The following is an 18,537-nucleotide window of genomic DNA, read 5'->3' on the forward strand; positions in this document are numbered from 1 at the left end:
ACACACCGTACTCAAACATCAGATCACAATAAAGGTTCTAGATATGTTCCAGATTTAAGACGTAATAACATTATGGTTTTTGCTGAATGCATTACACACAGCATTCATCTGCAATTTTATAAATAGTATAAATTATATTATTGTTGTAACACGAGTCTATTTATACTACCTAAAAATAAGCTTATTAAAGTTTATAATAAAAACAATTATAAAAATATAAAAAAAATAATATTAAATATATTTGTTTGCTATCATGTTGAAAGTAAAAGAAAACCATTTTTTATACAAATATTTAAGTATAAAAGTTATTGATAAAATATCGAGTATAAAGCAAAAAATAACCAATAAAGCAGTATAATATTATGTTCAATATCCGTGGTATTATTTTGTTTTCAGTAAAAAATTATTAGAATATTAACTAGTTATTACTGGCTTTTGAAGTTTTCTATCTAACCTATGAAAGTTTTCTATTTCAAGTATTATAGTTAATATATATATATATTTTATAATCCTTTATAAGGCATAATTGTAAGATTTAATGTATATAAAACAAAAACATAATTTCTATTTTTACAGTAACTGTTGAACAAAATATTTTTTGCTACCTCACACGAATGTGAGATAAAAACAATTAAATAAATACAGTCGTGTCATAATTAGATACTAATAGTACTACCTGTCTTGCGTTATAGAATATATAATTGAAACATCACGATGTATAAAAAAAATATTATATTATGAGTTAAAATAAAAATAAAATATTTCTGTTTGATACTATATTATGCTCTAATACTTAACAGAAATTCTTCGCATTAATTTTCTATAAATACGAAATTTAATAGAACTCTTTTATTCTCCTCTTACTGAGTTTTTATCGACGTTGGATGACTGAACGCTTTTGACCGTCATCAGATCAAACATAAATATAAACATGAGAAAATGAGAAAAAAAACTATTTATTGAAAGTAACTTACAGAATGACTTGAGAAAATGTTGGGTTTTTGAATGGTTACTTTTAAATTTTGATTTAAGTATTAATACAGCACACAAAATGCGGTTTTTCTATAGAAAAAATATTGATCCCAAGTTTATTTAAAATTAATTATTTTTAGGTATGTAGGTACGTAAAGTATATGATATAATATTTGTTACTAAACCTTGTATCCGAAATTCTATCAACTCTCAAGATTGAAAAATTATATTATTTCTAAAATAAAAACAAAATTAATTTTAATTTAAAATATTTTTATTTATTAATTTTTTTAAAAACAGAAATTTTGTAAAATATTGATATGATTAAATTATATATATAATATATAGGTAGTCCATCACAATCAATAAAAATAAATAATATATACTAGATTAAACAAGGTGATACAACAATTATTGTACGAATTAAATAACTTGGTCGTTGAAAACCTAATTTACTCGTTTAACAAAAGTGTGCTTATTAAAAAACCATCACCACGTCCATGTATTAACTATGATAAGACATCTTGCTACATCACAACACGATGGACACTCTCGAAATCGAATGAACACGTCGATCGTTTTAGTGTGCATTCGGTCTGGATGAGAAAATATCTATTTTTTCGTAGGAGTACTCAATTAATCCCCATTAGTTTAACACCGCAGACTTTCCGAGCTCAATGCGCGAACATCTAAACTCTTAAATAATTATTTACACACAATGATTATGTCAATACTTTTCAGAATAATATAGTAGTATGATGAATAGTATGATGTTATATTGTTGATACCGCAACCGGTGAATGATTAAAATGTAACAAAGATATCCACGGTGTGAGTACTTATCTCACCGGTCGTAAAAATAAAGCAATTCCTCTACAACACCACGATAGCCCTGCACGCGTCTACAATTATCCTGCAGACATTAAACACCTAATATATTACACGATATAGTGTGCCGTGTATAGTCTATCAACTGATTGTTCAATATTTAATCACAGTGTATCAATATCCCAAACAAGTAATACGATCGTATTATTCGTGTTGTCAACAATAGTACTTCATAATTCAATATGGGTAGACACGCAGAATGAGATATTGAGATGTTTGAACATTTACGATTTGCGGGTAATATATAATTTGTTCGATAAAAACAAAAACAGACGAGTAGATAAACGGGTGACCGGGATACGGATGCTTTAGAAACACATCTTTGTAGACCTAATCGTTCTTATTTTTATTTTCTGGAAACATTAATACACCATTAAATTCGAAAACATTCAATATATTTTATATTACAAACGCTCCTAATAATATTTCAATTAGCCATTAGGAATCCATAGAGACAGTAATAGAAACATTATTAATATACAATACAATATGGTTGGTGTTATTAGGTATTTAAACGTAAAATTTAATTTAATTACATTTTATAAAAATATCGAGTTTCTAATAAAGTCTAAATTTAGGAATTCTAAGTACCAAAATATATGAAACCATCACTAAAAATAATATACTTCGTAACAAGTATAATGCTTTACAGAGATATATTTATTATTTATAGATAGTTTTTTTAATAATAGAAAATATGCAAGATTTTTATAAGTAGAAAATTTATTTCTAAAATGTAATACTTGGTATAGAACAATTAATACTATACTGTTAATCGTCAAAAATAAAAATGTTTATCATATTATAACCAAACGCTAAGCAATATTAAATTAATCGAAAGTTATATAGATGTATAAAAATTAAAATTAATGGTTTAAAAAAATATTTAAGTGATTATTTTGAAAGTATTTTATTACCGTTATACTTCTGCTAAGTAAAAAATATTTTAAGCCTAATTATGTATATTATGTAAATTAGTACTAATTAAATTAGCGCGATTAAACTAATTACTCCAGTTTCTCACAGGAATCTAATCATAATAACTAATAAGGAATAAGTATCAAATTATAATATATGTGTTAGGTTCATGACTAAAATTACCAATTAAACTATTGTAATATTAAAATGCATTTTAAAAATAAACTAAATACCTATTAGAAATAGATACCAAATGCTATTAATTAAAATCAATAGAGATAGAAGAGCCAAAATATATTTTTCAAAAGTATTACTCAAAAATAAAAATAATATTACTAAAAATAAAAATACTATAATACTATATGATAAAGGTGAAAATATTTTAAATAAAATTCTAATTACGGTTTCCTCGAAAAATTCAAATGATTTGTCTTATTGTAACAAAAGGTCTAGTAAAAAACACTAAGACTGCTTGGCGATATCGCTGTTTGGTCTTAATACTTATCTAGAAAAATACATTAGGTACTGAAAAATATAATCTGTGTACTGTATTTCACTAGAATTAGATAAAAGCATGACAACATAATCACAAAATATTTATATAATCAACAAATATTACTATATTATGGAACAAAAGCAAATGTGAACATAAAAAATACAAGTGTAAAAGCCATTCGTATATAGTGATAAATAACTATATTATTAGAATATTTACTAAACACGAGAATATAAGCACTTTTTAAATGGTCGTTTATTCATTTATTAAATATATACCTCAGGCAATTTAGCATTTGTCTGATAATAATTGTTTTCATATTTTCCTTCATTATTTTTCAGCATCCTCAGTTTGTAAATTGTCAAGGTTTTTGACCGAGCGAAAAAATGTTTATGTTATTCACATTTATAGAAAACAAACTAAAAAGATTCAAAGTCGTATTATGAAAATAATTTTACCCTGTAATAGAATAATAATATGAAAATTTAGTTCAAATTTTAAATATTTGCAGTTTTACGTTTTTGGATTTACAATAAAATAAGAAAATCGATTTGACTGAAAATTAGTTTTGAAATTAAAATGTATTAAGAATTCACAATAAAATCGAAATTTTAATATTACTATCAACTCAATTAGTATAGAATTATTGAAGTAAAATGTACTCAGGACTTCGGAAGAGTATGGTAGATTTTGATTTTTTTCGAATAATGAATATATATATATATTAGTATTCAATGGTATATTATTACATACAAAAAAATAATACTGAACAATGTAAAAACAAATATATTATTATTTATTTTAGTTTAGTTTATATTGTATTTTTTGATTATAACTATTATTATTATTATTATTATTATTGTCTTATTCAGTAAGTTACAGTTAAACTTATGTAGGCCAAAAACATTATATATAACTTATATAGAGTGATAAACAATATAAAAGCTATACCGGCCGTGAGATATACCAAATATACTCACCCCAACGTTTTTCTTTAATAATTGTATACCATTCGACAAGTATCTGTGATTATATAAACTTTTGATTATGATTAAGATAATAAATTCACAATACTAGGTTAGAAAATGTGGAAGCTACGGTGATTTGAACATTTTAATTAATATTAATCTACAAACATTTGATAATTTATAAAAAAATTACAGAGTGTAATTTACATAATACTACTACTACTACGTACATTATTGTACCTAATTTATATTTTAGTAAAACTATTTTTAAGGGAAATTATCCTTAATAAATATATATCTGAATAACTCAGAAACTTGTTAGGATTTTGATCTAGATACATTAGCATTAAAAACAAATCATCATCTGCTAAATAATTTACACTAAAACAGGTCAAACCATATTTGAAAAATATAAGATTTTATCACCTCTGGTCATTCCTTAAATATAGTATATAGAAAAGCCCAATTAACTAAAAATACGGTATCAAGTGTATTTAAAAATATTTAAAATCAAAATTTTAATAAATTTATAATAAAAAAAAGTAAAATAAAAGAAGATTTAAGGTTAGTAAATATATAGGTAGCTGTCCTATATATATATAGTTATAAGTCATAAGTAAATGTTAACAACCATTCAATGATTTGTGTAGATATCTTAATACTAGTTAAAATATTTTTTAAATGTCAGGTCTCTGTATAGAATGAATCATCAAATTAATTTTTAAATTACATAATGTCTTTACTTTAGTATCCATTAACCGAGATATTTGAAGTAAATTATTATATTATTTATTTATTATTAATAAACAGTAAAGCCCGCGTTACAAGCATAATATATAATATTTTAATCTAATATTTATTTACTCGCTGAAATACCTTACGAAGATTGTAAACTGTTATTTAATATGACGTACAGTATAACGAAGTACGATAAATATAAATTACAGGAAGTATACAATATATAAGTATTTACTTAGTTTATATAGAATAACTAATATTAACAGACTATTTATTTTGAATTTAATCAAATTTTAATGTCTTGGTGAAATATAAAAATACAGTGCAAAAATAAATCTTAATTAGTTGTATAAATTGCTAACAGACATTAAACCATGTTTACAGGTGATAAAAAGGAATAATTAGTTTTTGTATTTTTGATGAAAAGTAGTATTTTATTTCTTGAGTTTTTTAAAATAAATTTTAAAAGTTAATTTTCTCTAATGACCGAGGGTAGACTTATTCGTTATTAAATTATTTATAAAGAAATGTCAAATTAAAATATTACATCTGGTTTTTTTGAGCATAAAAATTTTTAAACGAATCTAAATATAAAATGTATTTATGCAAACATTTGAAAATAGTTGATTTTAACTATAAGACTAATTACTAGAAAACGAATTTGAACGCAAATTGCATTTCTTTCTGCATATCCAAAAAAATTGGTGTCCAAGTACAAAGTTCATTTCATACATCACAGATTGATCAGAATAGTAATCACTGGTTACATAATATACAGTTTCAGAACGTCAAATAGTTATGGAATATTTGAGCTGTGAATGGATAATGGGAAATATGTATACAATACTATTAGGTCTACATGTTTGTTAAATTTCAGACAAACACAAAACGCACATTGACAGCTAATCCGCACAAATACGACACGTATGTTTAAAAATATACAAAGTGGTTATACTCTACTTACGACAATAGATGGTACGCGTATACATTATATAAAATCGAGATCGTCGTATAGATTTTAATTTTTTTTTTTTTTATCTTGGCTAACATAAACATACAATTTGAAAAAAAAATTGTTCGTAGTCATAGATGAAGTCTATTGGTGTGAGATGAATGAACAAGAGCCGGAGTGAATGGACTGTGCGAATAACGTGAAACAATAGTTTCGACTGTATACTCATAGTAAAAAGGACGTAGAACTTTTTATTTTCTTTGTGTATTGTGCAATGAAAACTTTATGGTACAAAATCCGACCGTCGAAAGTTATTCGGAATAATCGAATTTATGTTACCGTTTAGCAAATGGTACGTTTTATAAGAATAATAATAATTACATATCACCGACTCAACTTCTATTTCGGTACACAAAGGTACGCGAGACTTTTAAACACGTGCCGATAGCTCATTATAAATTATAGAAGTTCCTGCAGCTGCGACTATCACGTGTAGTTATGTCCGTCATAAACCGTGAGGATTTTTGAAAAAAGTCGTGTACAATGTACATTTTCAATTTTATTAGTATTACGTTTGTGGATGAACATACAAGACACAAAACTCATGTTTAAAATTCTTAATTTTTAGATAACTGTATTATAATATCCCTATAACAATTAATTATAGTGTGAAATCCTTTACCGCCTAACCGATAAAAATTATTATCGTCCAGCGAAAAATACAGATTATATTCTACGGTTTCCTAAATGGAATTTTACAGCCCAGAAGCGATTAAAAATTGGATTATTTTAAAAGCGTGGAAAAGTCTGTAAATTTCATTACGCTCATGGCTTATTAATCGACTTTAACGATTTTTTCAATAGACTTATCCAATCTGTATTTTACACCTAATACATTGAGATGCGATGAATAATTATTGAAAAACGTGGAGGGTCGTGATCAGTGGTGTATTTACTTTACAATGTAATATCTAGTGGTTATTTTATGAAAAAAATCATACAAGTCAAATATATTGATTAAAAATTAAACGATATAATTTTCAAAACGCAAAACGAGTAGAATCCAAGCGCGATTGCATCTGAGGCGGACACAACATACAACAACCGTATGGAATATCAAATGGCGAGTATCTATTAAACTGCTGTAACAGAGATAAATAAATACGATTTACCAGATATTACAGAGGGTTTTATATGAAATTGTTTTACTTTGAAGATGAAATTCTTATTATATTAATATGTTGCCAAGAAACAAGTCCGGGTCAGCCAAAGGGACAAATATATATATACACAATTCACTCGCAAATGAGATATTGTGTTAATGGTTCACCGAAAATACTTTTGGCAACAACTTCCTTTGTGACCACGCTCTCAGTAAATCAAAAACAAAACTCAAATGTTTTTCTCGTTTTGATTCATATTTTAGTTTATTTTATTCATTATTACGTTTGCGTCATAGTATTATTATAATACCGGACATAAATGTTTTGTCCGTCGTTAAAATATTTATATATGTATATATGTTTGTTTAAAATTTAATTTTCTTTTATAATAACAAGTATTAGGTACATAGTAAAATATATTCTCTTATCGATTTCATCGTGTGTGTCTCTATAGGTAGTATGCATTATGTATATTATGCACTAATGATTTCAAATGTACATAAATACGAATATATAATATTATATTATTACTTAACAAACACATTACAATAATAATACCTAATATATTAATGTACCGGAGCGTTTGTTTATTACATTAAAATGATGAAACATGAGTCTAGAAATTCGTTAATATAAACAACGCTGATATTAATGTATACACTGTACTTTGAGTGAACTTTGATTTACAATATTATTATTGTCATACATTTTTTGCGATAAAAAATATCCATCAAAGTAATTAAATAAATACAATTTATTTCGTTTGTGAATTTAAATTAAAACCATTTGTTAATGTATCTGCCCACTATTTAATTCAATAGCTGTATAAAATATTAAAATGAAGACGACTGTATTTACAAACAGAATCCATATAGTCGAATTCAATATGAAAAAAGTGGGTAACCGTTCTGCCGTACAGTTAGTAGTTGTCAAGTGTACTTTGTTATTCAATAAGTCACTGTAATATATGCATACAATTTGACTACAATGATAAATCGTTGCATACGAAAAAGGTTAAGTTATAAAATTAGGTTAGTATTATACTTTAATCTGAAAAAATAATATTATCGAAATCTTTTAAAACAAAATGAGATGCATAGGTTTAGTGCGAATCTACGTACAAAAAAATAATCCTTCCAAGAAAGCATGTGTTCAAACTTCATAATACTTTTATCGGTAATCTAACTGGATCAAGTCATTCATACTATACAATATATTTCTTGTAAAGAATTTATTGATTAAAATATATATATGTTTACATAGAAAAACGTTTCGTTTTTAAGTATTGAAATCTACAAAAATGTTAACGTTTTCGGTTTTTTTTTTTAATAAAACGCTCAAAAGTAAAATATTTTAACCATATAATATTATCGGCAGCACTTAAATTGTTGAAATACTGTTTGTTTTTTCGATTAAAATTCGTATGACGAGTGAGATTGAGATTTACACGTTGCAATTTTTTTTCGGCAACTACTATAGTTATTAAAATTATAATATAATATTAAAGGATTAATCCATCAGCACAACTAGTAAAATTTTACCCAAAACATTATATACCAATACTCATATATTATAAAAGCTGAGACAGTTTAGCGGTCACTTTATTTTTACTCGTTAGCATCCAAACAATCTTAGTTCGTAATTTACGCTATACATAACATAGGTATCATTTTTTCGGTAAAAAGGAAATTAAATTCAATCCTCGAAAATTCATTAATAACTTCCAAACCTTTGATTAAAAAAAAATCGATTTTTTTCAAAATTTTATAATATTTGTTTGAACATTTTTCTGATATCTGTATTACTTTTATCACTAGTCGTAATATATTATACATAGTTCCATATGTTATAATAATAATCTTTTAAAGATATTTTAATTTCGTTGTATGATTTAATACTATTAACATTATATTATTTCGTGCTAATAGTTTTAATTATTAGATTAAAATAAAGTTCTATCACGCATGCGATATCATATAATATATCTTTCGATAACATGTGCAACGTTTTGAACCAAAGCATGCGTACAATAATAATACGTTAGATAATATAATAATTAAAACAAGTAAGAAAATACAATTTCAAAAACAAATTGAAATACACAATAATATATTGTATATGCCAAAAAGATATTATTATTTAATACTCAACTATTATTATGACTAACTAAATATGAATTTTTCGTAACGATTTTGTGTCCAAACTCGCTTTGTATGGGTACTTCGGAAATCCGATTTAATGACCCGGAATTTATTTTAAATCGTAACGTGAAATATTATTTCGATAAATTCTATGAATTTAAAAAAAATATATACATAAATTATAAAATATTGCATGTTGTTCCAGATTTTAATGACATTTTTTCTCTGAACAATATTTACCAGTCGTTTAAATAATACCATAAATACACTTATTTTTTTATGCGCATAATATTCCGAATACAAATACAAATTTGAATAATTAAAAAAAAAAAAAAACACATACATGGTATATCGACTCCGTTATCCCTCCAGTACCATCACTACAGTCCCAAAACGAATAGTATAAAATTACGTAAATACGAATTATTATTGTATATTCTAATATGCTAACTATGTATACCTACGTAACACTCGCAGTCTTAATTAAATATGCAAACCAGCTAATATACGGCTAGTACATACTAGATAGTCGGAAATTGGGAGAGGTGCTCGCCAGAGCTTAGCCCACTCAAGTAATTCTTATAGTGCTCCACGCTTACAAAAATGTTCACGTTTAACGATCATTACCATTTTATATAACTCGTAATATGGAAGCGATTAGTTATTAATTTAAAATTATTCAATTACATTCTATTTTGGTTATTTTTGAAATTAACATCATTTTTTTTTTATCCTCAGTTTAATTTATCTCACTTGCAAAATAAAAACATTTAATTTTATTGAAGGTATTCAATAAAAAGTGCACTTGATTTTTTTTTTCTAGAAATATAATGTTTGATTATTAGCATTTAAAATATTGATAAATAGTGTGGTTCTGTGAATAGAATTTAAATTTAAGCTTTATTTTTAAAAATAAGCACCACCTTTCACTTCCTGGAATTCGACTGAATTATGTCCATAATATATTTTAAATATATATTTAATATATATAACTATCACAATTGTTTTTTATTATTATTAACAAAACGCATCTCTCTTATAACCCGTGAGCAGACGTATGAACAGCTTAACCAAATCACTCTCGCACTTATCAATTGTACCGACAACTGCAGAAAATATTTTATTTATTGTATTTTTATTTTACAATAATTTACCCGGTACTACCTGATATCTGATGTCACTGCTTGTATTTCAAATAAAAAGTTCATCGCCGAGATGTTCTATAAATGAATAGGCATGTATACAAGTCACAAGAATGTTGATTTTGTCGATATTGAACAATGGATTCGAATATATATGAACGCACTGATGTGTAAAAACAAAGTTGCGAAACGGAAACTTTAAGGCTTCAAAAGAAACGTAACACGTACTGTCAACATGATTGGTAATATAAGAATAACGATATTATAATCACCTGGGTTCGTGACTTATATAGCATTTGCATAATAATATATTATGCTAATGTCCTAGTTACAATGCGTTATAAATATGTTTCAGATAACGATGTTGTAAATACTATTTTACATATTTCGAATAATATTTTTAATACTATATATTTTGCTGAGTTTTGTGTATTTAGTGCTATTTTTAAACTTTTACTTGCTGTCATTTGAAAAAATTAAATATCTCAAACGTCTAAAAAATTGCTATTAATTTGTGTTTACACTTATAATATAATTACGGAATACAATATATTTCAATAATGTATAAAAATAGTGGTATCTTTATAATCTTAGCATTTTATTGTTTTATATTTCTATTTGTATATAAATATAATTGTTTACCATGAAACATAATGCCATTTATAAATATTATTTTATATATCCTAAAGTTATTTTCGAGTAGGTATTTTCAAATCTTTCAAAACTCAAAACAGCGTACCTACATGACATTCAAAGTATTTAAAAAGTTAGGAAAATTACACGGCCGGAATCATAGTAAATATAATAAATATTATGTTATAATAACAGAAATAGATTATTAAGTTTACACTCAAGCCCCATACACATACATTTAATGCAGATTAAACAACGTGCCCGTCATGTTAATAGCGCCTATAATAATATTATGCCCCCCCGAGTATCTGTTTATCGTTAAAGATTTAGCAGCGCCTTTTCGCTATGTGAATACCAATGGGGTTATCGGAAAATGCGATTTTCCGCCACAAAATCTGCAACTGTTATTGTAAGATGTAATGAAATAATATTATGTTGCATGTAATACATGGTATTTACGTAAAACTGAGAAAAACTGCATCAGCACACACGTATCATTGGTCGATATTTTCCTCGATTGCCTGTCGGCGGAACGCTTAAAAGTGCACCTGTACAGTATATTAGTATTGTTATTATTAATATGATTACTGTTACACATAAACATAATACACAACAGTAACATTATACCATTAACATTATATTCGCGCATATTGACCGACATACGGCCGGGCTAAATCTATTGGACGTCCTCGTGTGTAATGCAACTATGCTGCAAATTGGATAAGACCGGAAGCCATTTCTCGGGATTATTTCGGCGGCGGCGGCGGCGTCCGTGTACGATATACAATAATATTTTAATAATATAGTCAGGAACGCTCACCTAGCTATATTATAGATACCATATTATCGTGTGCATGTGTTATAATAAGATAGGTCATGTTGTACCGACGAATGAATCTCCACAGAAAAACAAAAAATGTCCGAATTCGTGTCCTTATCATTTAATATTATACATTTTATCAGATTTTTGAATACCCTTTTTATCACTTGTTATACACGGTATAAGACTATAACTTCACAAGAAACAATTGATACAAGGAATATTGGGTATTAGTGATAAATCATAGTTGTATGTATATTAATAAAATATGTATTACTGAAAAATAAATATATCATTATTAAAAATATTACTTAATATAAAATTTATATTTTATTCTCGACTGATAATACTTATACTTCAAACACCAAACTTAAGTATTTATTACACGTTTCATATTATCCGCAAGGACTAAGGAATATGATCATTGATCATACATTTCTTGCATAATAAAATAAAATAAAATAAATATATTTGTTTAGTTTATCAAACATTATTTTTTCATATTCTTCATAGGTAATAAACAAAGATAACGATTGATGAACGAGATTACTCGAGATATTTGTCCATGACGAAAGAAAATTCAAAATGAAAGTTATTGTTTAAAATAAATATTTTTTATTTACTGCAGTCTGCATAATAATGTAAAACCTTTATTAAAGTATATAAAGTAAAAACTTTGGATTATTCCAATTGTATTTGTGTAATATATTCAGCGAATAAGCTTATCTCAGATTTCAATAGGTAACTTTAAATTATTTTATCAGTTTCTACGTGCTAATTGTGTGGTACATTACCATAATGGAAATGGAGAAGAATACCAATAATATTTTTCAAACATAGAAATACATTTAAAAGTATAATAATTGTCGAAACAAGGTGTGTAATTTTGCAAAAACTAACAAGTATACAATATTAAAGGTTGCACATAATTGATAAAATATCGATTTATTTGAATGTAATAACCAAGTAAACAATAAGATCGTAGATCCAAAATATATTTTATTTTCTGTCCAGATTCATTAGTTCGTTAATTATCGAGTACCCCCTATTTTGAGGTAGCTGAAAGTATAACCTAAACCCTATAGTACAGCGGTTCTCAAACTGTCCACCGCGAGCGCTTTCTAAGGGCACCGTGGTCTACGTAAAATTGGTTATCAACGAGTATGTTTTTTGCTCTGTCTTTAGTGTTATTCACAGCAGGATACCGTGGCTAAATTGGGTTCAAAAAAAGGCACCGCTGAAAAAAAAAGTCTGGGAACCGCTGCTATAGTACATTCATATTTACATTGCAGTATTATAAGTAGGTACCTGTTAAATGGTATTACTTAATAATATAGGAGCGTACTATACTGTAAACTGGTTTTAAAGTGTTATGTGTGCGACAGTGTATTCCTCGAAAATCTTGTATAGCCGGGGGATCAATCAATCACGTAAATTGAACTGAGCTTATACACTTAAGTGTACATATTTATATCTCAATAAAACAATACGTTGCAATTTACATATTCCATACATTTTATACTCAGAAATTTGAATTTTTATCGATGTGCAAAGACAAACATTTATTCATTTCACCCCCCCCCCCATAACAGTAAGAGACGATACTCGTAAGTAAACGACGAACGTGGGGTTTTTCTGAACACTAACTATTAACAATAAAACGTTCTTTTCCGTGTATTGTAGATTTTTTAATTTATAACTGAGAATTACACGAAAAGGTCCCGGTTACGCTCGTTGTAATTAAGCGGAAAACGTGACCATCACACCACGTTGGCCCGATCGTGTAATCAAAATATGTACGAAAACTACAGTGAATTTATTTATTTTTTCTAAACGCCGGTAGAGGGGTGCAAAAAGGTCAGGCGATTCTCCGTGGCACGTGCTTCGTCGCAGAATCGTTTTTACATTATATTGAATAGTACAGTGTCACCTGGGGCGCTCAATTCGTGGGGTGTGTGTGTGTGTGTGTGTACACCTACAGCAGCTAAACGTACATGACTGTGTACCTTTATACCTACGTGGGGACGTTGTCAAATTATTTCCACCCGCCATCCGGTTGTTGACAAATTGACTTTGTAACGCGCGACCGGGGCGGATCAATTTATACGTAACGCGGCACAAGATACATACATCCATATATATATATATATATATATACAAATATGAAGTCGTACAATATGATCAGAGCAAGTTACAAAACTCGTTTTTTTTTTAACTCGACACACGTACGTGACGGAAATAAATGTGAATAGCCGCCATCATCCGATAACTCCGGAAAATTCGTCGCGCGAACAAAGCAGTTTCTTTTTTTTTGATGATTTCAAACGAAAAAATAAATAAAAGTTAATAGAATTATGTTATATAGGCAAGCTGAAAACGGCGACGGAGTTAGCACACTTGCTTCATATAATCCGTTAAAAATGTATGCCAACAATTTGCAAGTAATTCGCTAGAATTTGTGAGTAGGAATTTGCGATAGTCATTACTTCCTGCTCCCTTTTCAAGGGTGGTTAAACTACTAGTAGCCCACCTATCTGATGTTAGATTACCGTTCCAGATGTTATGAAAAAATAAATAAATTAATGAGAAAGACAAATAAATAAAAAAAAACCAACTTAAATAACGATAAAAGTTGACAATTTTACAACTTTAAAATCTAACAGCCTTAGAGATGACTACTAAAATCTAGAAAATTAAAACGAAAACTTTTCTACCACTTTTGACTTTTTAACTTAAAGTGGGTGGGCCAATATCAGAAATTATTGTTTTATTATTATTATTTTTTTTTTTTTTACTGTCTTCCTTTTTGATGATACAAGTTATCAATAATAACAGTAATAATAATAGAATAATAAACCTAAAGATACACAGTGTTTTATGTCATTTAAACATACGAACAATGTTATACGTTATTAGATTTAAGAGTAGAGTGAAAATTTGATTTTGAAAAACTTCAATATACCTACGACTAGGTCGATTTGATCATCATGAAATCTGGACATAATCCATTTTGTTTTAGATCATAGCGGCTATTTATTTATGTTTTTCCTATGGTTTGTTCATGATACGTCATTTGTTACAGTCGGATTTATGTTAAATATATAAATCATTCTTAAAAATTTAACTTTCAATTTCGGAGAACTAGACAAATTCGAAGATGAACTCACAAATTCTAGCAAATTAAAACAAAAATGTTAATACCACTTTCGATTGTTTTAAATAAAGTAAGTAAGCAATCTGAAGTTGATCCGCTCTTGAAAATGAGAGGGGAGTAATGAATATCAAATTCTAGGAATGGACTCACAAGTTCTAGCAACTTACTAACAAATCTTTAGCATACATTTTGAACGGATTTTTCGAAGTCGATGGGCCAACTTCATAATCGAAAAATCAAATCAATTTATCCGTAAAAGCACAAGATTGACGAACTAATACATTATTGGCTGCATAAAAATCTAAAAAACCTAACCTCTAGATGAACAATTTATTACAAAGAAATGCAAAGCCATAATTTTATATTAATATGATTAATTGTAAACATTATTGTTGGAAGATTTAAAATAAATGTAGTTTAGGTCAGATTATAATTTTCTATGAAAATGCGTATCAATTTGTATTTACATAATTATTTTATTATTTAATAACAATTTTAATATATATTAAATATAAGAGGTTGTTTTTAAAAAGAAAGAATGAACTAAACTTGATTATTAAATAAATTAACTGATAAGCAATTGAATCATAAGAAAAATTAACTTACTAAGTTAGAAATTACCTTTAAAAAAATTTTAAACCGTTACGTAACTTCATTAAACATAATGTAACTGTATGTGTTTAACTCGACAATGTCTAGCTTTGATAATAATTATTCAAATGGAATAACCACTTAAAACTTATAATAAATCGTCTATTTTATTAAAAATTTTGTTTTTTTTTTTTTAACCTACAATAATTGCAGATTTTATACTGTATTGTTCAAATATTTTAACGCCACGAATTCATTGGCGTATTTCTCAACATATTCTTTTAATCCAGACAATATCATAAATATTATATCCCCGTACAATTCTACATCGGCGTCATACTTCTACTACTACAACTAATACGACTACTACTACTACTACTACTACTACTACTACTACAACAACAAAATGGTAAAATTCTGGCGCCAGCAATAAAATAGTACTTCCGCAATTTCCACAGTGATTTTATTTAACCAACCGTTTTTAGCGACACGCCATAATCGTAGGTATCCAACGGCTATTTATTACATCGCTTCATAATAAAATGGATGATTTAACTTTTAAATTCGCAATAATATCCATTTGACTATAAATATCTCCGTGGATGTTAGATTATATAAAATTATGCGATTTAAGTAATAAAACCTGATTAGTATAAAATATGTATGTTATAAAAAGTTTCAAAAATATTAATTATTCAAATAACATATTAAACGCCGTATCCTTAAAATCCCCTAAACACATTGGTTTTATCCTCAAAACGTATACAATTTTCCCATTTTTTTTAAATCAACATTAATAAATTTAGACATTTAAAATACACACTGTGTTTAGTATTTTTTTTTATCCATTTTGGCATCCAATAAACAAATAAATACAATAATATTATGTCAAATGTATAAAGCTGAAAATATATTTTAGTATTTTTCCTAATATTCTTATATATTATAACTTTCACACCAAACTGACATAAACTATGGCTGTTATAAAAAAAAAAAATGATTTTGAAAGGGAAAAATATATAGTTAGGAGCAATACTGCAAGAAGGAGGAAGAAAGATAGAGAGAGAAAGTACCAGATTTTAAAACCGTTGAAAATAACAAGGAACTCCTGATTGCTATACGCATGGTATAGTCTTAGTAGGTTATAAATATCTTGGGTATCAAAATGTCAGAAAACTTCCCCAAAGAAAATAAATAAAAAAAATTGTTTCCGTTAAGGGCTGCTATGCGTAATATTTTTGAGAAAAGAATCAGAATATGAAAATGTTGATAATAATATTATAATGTTGTAATACGTAAAATGAAAAAGCGTTTTTAAATATTCTCGTAAAGATGTATTTCTGGTTAGTGTATCAGATATAAAACGTATTATGTTTATTTAGGATTTAGGATTTTGATGTAAGACAGCATCAATTACTTTTTTTTTATTTTTTATTTTTATATATACATAGAGAGATTTTATCATACAACATTCATTCTTTCAAAACACATTAACGTTTTTGAAAATATTTTTTTTTCATAATTTCCATTCGAAATAAAAAATAAATTTTTTTTTTAAAATACATTTATGGCTGTAATTTTTTTTAATTATTTACTTTTTGAATGACAAAATATATTTTTAATTTTAATTCTGAAGCAAAATATTTTTTAGAGTATTAGATACTTATTTTAATTTAAATACATAAAAATCGAAATTTGGACGAGTAACTTATAAGTTATATATATTTAAACTTTAAACTTTATATGAAGGGAATAGTAGACCAACATTTTACGGGGTTTCCTCGTTCCACTCCGCTCACTAAACTTTAAATACTTAGGTATAACTTACAAGCTAATTGTCCAAATTTCGATTTTATGCATCAAACTAAATACTACAAAAATATTCTGCTTCAGAAAATGAAATTAAAAAAAAAATGTATTGTCATTTTAAAATATTACAAATTTTAAAAGTTATAACAATAAAAAATATTTCAAACAAAATTCTTTAGTTTTCAAAAAAGTTAATAGATTTTGAAATAATTAGTGTTGTGATTGTTGTGAGTGTGGTTTAATAAAATAATCACCCCGCACACAATATGAATTTTGTAATATTCATGTACCTATGGGATATTTGATTTTCTTTTAAAGAAAAAATCCAATCCTGTAAAACATTGTTTAGTGTGTTTTTAAATGATTGTACCACTGTTTTTAATTTATTTTTGTATATTTTTGATTTTATTCTAGAATACTAAAAGATTTGTTATTGCCTATTAGTTACTACTTATTAGTTGTCTAAGCCCTAAGTCATACACACAAGAAAATTAATTAAAATAATGAGTGAATTAAGACAATTATTGTGACACTGATAATATTATGTGTTTCATTCCACACGCTCTACTACTATAAATAATAAATAGCATAGATGGGAAAAAACTAGGCTCTATAAAATTAATTTATATAAAATAATAACACAGAATACATCATTATAACAGTATAATAAAGTGTATGTGGTTTATGTAACATTTAAAAATATTATGAAAAAAATTAATATTTGAAATTAAAATTTAAAAAATAAACCTAAATTGACTGCGAAAATTAGCGTACCCAAAACATAGTTGTTAATTAGAATCATCGTACTGACTCATTGTCTTTGTAGTTTCTAATTAATGAATGATACGCATGATACTGTAATTATTATAGGTAGCTAATAATTACAGAGAAATATAGGCGCTTGTGGGAAGCGTCTTAATAGAATTTTCAACAATACTCAATACGTTTGGCAGCGGCGTCGTCCTTGGACAGCATTAACCGAACTCCTAGCGGGAGAGGGTGATCGCTAACGGAAGCGACATGGGAATGTTTGTCCGAGAGGGAGTACCGTAGAGGGGTTGAAACTCGTGTTCAGGCGGGGTTTCTTTTCTGGCCGAGCGGCGTTAATATAATAATAAATTAACAATAACATCGCATCGTTAGCCCGATGCG

This window comes from Rhopalosiphum maidis, chromosome 1 (assembly GCF_003676215.2).
Source record: "Rhopalosiphum maidis isolate BTI-1 chromosome 1, ASM367621v3, whole genome shotgun sequence".
Classification (NCBI taxonomy): Eukaryota; Metazoa; Arthropoda; class Insecta; order Hemiptera; family Aphididae; genus Rhopalosiphum; species Rhopalosiphum maidis.